At 44.9% G+C, this 3,843-nt stretch overlaps 1 pseudogene; it reads right to left on the bottom strand.

Annotated features, from left to right (window-relative positions):
* Positions 1-254: 254 nt before the first annotated feature.
* LOC136466014 (uncharacterized) lies at positions 255-1,653 on the bottom strand (annotated as a pseudogene).
* Positions 1,654-3,843: the final 2,190 nt, after the last annotated feature.

Raw genomic sequence — 3,843 nt, 5'->3', positions numbered from 1 at the left:
AGAAGACCTGGAACAAAGGCACTCTGAGTGGGTGATATAATATCTGGCAGGATCTTCTTAAGCCTATTTGCTAGCACCTTGGAGATTAGCTTGTATAGCACATTGCATAAGCTAATTGGTCGTAAATCACCAATCTTCTCTGGATTTTTAACCTTGGGAATCAGTACAATTACCGTATCATTCCATCCTTGTGGCATAACTCCTCCATTTAGGACATTCAACACCTCAGATTTAATATGGTCACCGACGATAGGCTAGAATTTCTTATAAAAAATAGATGGCATCCCGTCTGCTCCTGGTGCCTTTAGGTCTCCAATACTCTCGAGTGCAGCCCACACGTCTTCTTCAATGCAAGGGGAGAGGAGATAATCACTCATATCTTGTGAGACACATGGCTGCACACAATTTAATATCTCCTCAGCCTGACCGCCTACATTAGATAGAAAAAGATTTTGGTAGCAGTTAGCAATAAAATTTCTCAACCTTTCCCCCGCCACCACTCCGCCCCCTTCATCCTTCAAAATTTTAATTGTATTCTTCATTTTCCGTTTAGAGGCATAAGCATGAAAGAACTTGGTGTTTCGGTCTCCCTTCAGCAACCAAGCGGTGTGAGCTCTCTGCTTCTAGTGGACATTCAGTTGATCCTGTAAGCGTTCTAGCTTATACCGCAACGAATGTTCCTGGTTCACTTGTTCTTGTGATATACACCGCTGCCTCCAACTCTCCAAATCTTTCTTCACCTTCTTTATTCTTCTCTCAAGTTCACCTAACACATCCTTATCCCATACCCACAACTCCTCCAGCACCTCCCCTTGTATATCCATCACAAACGTTTTTCCTTTTTCCATGGCTACTTTCCATGCCTGCTCAACTATTTCAGAACATTCCTCCTCCTCTAACCATCTTGCCTCAAATTTCTTCAACACCTTCATCGAACTTCCAGGCCTCCTAAAATCTCTATCCCCCACGTCTACGATAACCGGCCTATGATCGGAATGCCGAGGGTCACCATTTATCACCTTAACCAAGGGGGAATTATTACGCCAAGTAACGTTAGCCACCGCCCGGGCCAATCTTTCCCTTATGTAACTTGCTACTACATGGTGGTTGTTTCTCCAAGTAAATGGCCGTAAATCCCAAATCATGGAGGTCACAGTCTTCTAGTGCCTTACGAAAATCCTCCATACATCTTTCCACCCTTGGGGGCCCTCCCTCCTTCTCATAATTGAACAAAATCTCATTAAAATCATCACAGCACAACCATGGTAGGTTATTCTTCTTCTTCAACAGTCGTAGTAGTCCCCATGTATTTTCCTTCTCTTCATTTTTTGATTCTCCATATATGCCTGTAAATCTCCATTTCCATCCGTCCTCTTTGATCACCACATCAATATGATACTTTGACATACTCTTTACTGTAACATCAATATCCCTCCTCCAAAAAAGAGCCAAACCTCCACTTGTACCGTTGCTACTTTTTACCACCATATTTGGCATCTCCAACTTCCAATGAAACCATTCCATCCGTTTTCTGTCATGTTTTGTCTCTGGCTGAAAAAGGATATCTAGAGCCTCCCTCTTCTGGACATCCAGAAGTCCACGAACTGTCGGGTCATTCTCCAATCCCCGACAGTTCCAACTTATTAGCCTCATTTTTCTTGGCGGGATTGGCAAAGCAATCCCGCCTTTATGTTAGATGGTATCTCTGTTACCTCTCCTAGACTCAGCCTAATCTTCTTGTGTACCTCCAGTTCCTCGTCCAACAACTGCTCTAATCCTCTTTTGCCACCAGAAGGTATCTGCATCCCCCCCCCCCCCCCCCCCCCCCCCCCTCCATTTGTGCCACGTGGAAGTCTTCTGAATGTCCCTCTTGAATTCTTTTCTCCTGTAGGAAATAGTACGTTGATTTCTGTTAGGGAGACATCATTTCCTTGTTTGTCCAGGTCCAAATCCATTTCTTCTTCTCCAACGACAGAATCTTTATCAAGCTGTGTGCAGTTCGTCCCTCCTATCTCCTCAACATGAGTAGCACCTGAATCCTGATTCTGCTGCACCAAGACGTTCTCCCCTACGACCAATCTTTCTTCCTTGTCTTGTTCACCTTGCTCCCCTTTTTTCTCAGAAACATGATCTCCCAGACCAAGAAAAGATTTGGCATTCAAAGTACTAATGCAATCACCCCGTAACTGCAAGTTGTTATGAGATGAATCTTTTATTGATATTCAGCGTGTTCGGCTGATCCAGTTTGGATCTGATTTCGGTTGATTTCGGCTAATTCAATAGTATTCTGTGAAAGAGAATAAGCTAAAACAAATTGAGACTGACAAGCAGAACTTGTCTCCTCTCCCTTCTCCACATGGGCAATCAAATTAGGACTCCCTGACTCTGTCTTCTTCGACTCCCTCCAGTCAAGCTTGTTCCCACTGCCCAGGCTCCTCCCTTGCTTACTTCCCCCTGAGCTGCTGCCATCTTTCCCCCGTCCTTTACTGTCTTCTAAAAATCTGCGCCGAGATGACACCACCCGCAACTCACTGCTAAATGGCTTCTTCTTTACACGCCATCCCCCCACATCACAAATTTTGTCGGTATGTCCAAGACAACCACAGATGTAACAGAAATTTGGCAGAAATTCATACACCAGGGTGCACCTCCGTCTTCATTAGTCTCCACAGTAACACCTCGCAGGAGTGGTTTACGAATATCTAGAAGAACTTTAACTCTCAAGAACAGGCCCACTGCCAACTCGTCTTCATCAGCATCGACCTCCATCGTAGTTCCGATATTGTCACCAATGGCCTTACCAGTACTCGTGTTCATCACGCCCACAGGTAATTTCAGACCGCTTGGTCGGATTTGCGGGCACCACGCCCCTGCGAGATGGAGACATGGAGTGGACTTGATCAAACGCCGAGACACTGGGCCGGGTTGGTTCAGAGCTAAAATCTTCTTCCCGAGCCCAGCCTGATGAACTAGCGAGTTGGGCTCTGTTTCCTGTATTATATTTTCATCGATCGACATATCAAGCTGTTTCTTACTGGTTTTCTGATACCCTGCAGATGACCTGATCTGAGAACTTATGTTTTTGTTTTGGGCAACATGCATTCCATGGGTTTGGAACTGGGTTTACAGATTTCCCTTTTTCACGTTCTCATTTTGGCCGGTTTGACTGGAATTGAACCTTCGAAGTTTTTTTCTTTTCTTTGGGCGAGCAATCTTTACAATCTTATAATTTTTATTATGCCCCTATAGAACAGAAAAGCAACAACTTAAATATGAATTCTTGGAACGTCGTTGCTGCTTCTTTTAGCTTCTCCTACATCCATATGCCTTGTGATCTGTCCCGGTTTTTGCATGTTCCTTATTCATTCCATATTTCCATGCCGGCTGTTCGAGATGCAACCAGGAGATCACTGCTCATCTTACCAGCATTCTCTTCTGTTCTTGTGCCTTCCTTCGAAGAACCGGCAATCAGAATAAAGCGACGCCATGCACCTTTTACGATCCATATCCCGGAATTTTCTACTCGTATCATGTTTGCTTGTTATGACTTCCCTACGATAGAACAGATCGTTCCCGAGAAAAGCACGTAGTGCGATCAGCTCCCACAAGTTTCACGATCGTTCCTGAGTGAGAGGCGAGAGTAACTAGTACTAACAACTTGCATTATGGATCTAGGCGGACCAGGCAGCGAGGTGCCAATTGTGTGTTGGCATCACTATCTGTTACGCCCGGCCAAGGCCAACCGTGTTAACGGAATTCATCCGCTGGCATGGGACTGCTGATGTGACAGACTTGTGAGGCGAATGAAGTGGGATGGCGCTACAAGTTTTTCCAAAATGATAA

Source organism: Miscanthus floridulus, chromosome 7 (genome assembly GCF_019320115.1).
Source record: "Miscanthus floridulus cultivar M001 chromosome 7, ASM1932011v1, whole genome shotgun sequence".
Lineage (NCBI taxonomy): Eukaryota > Viridiplantae > Streptophyta > Magnoliopsida > Poales > Poaceae > Miscanthus > Miscanthus floridulus.
The sequence above is the reverse complement of the archived record's forward strand: the minus strand, read 5'-3'. Positions and strand labels throughout refer to the sequence as shown.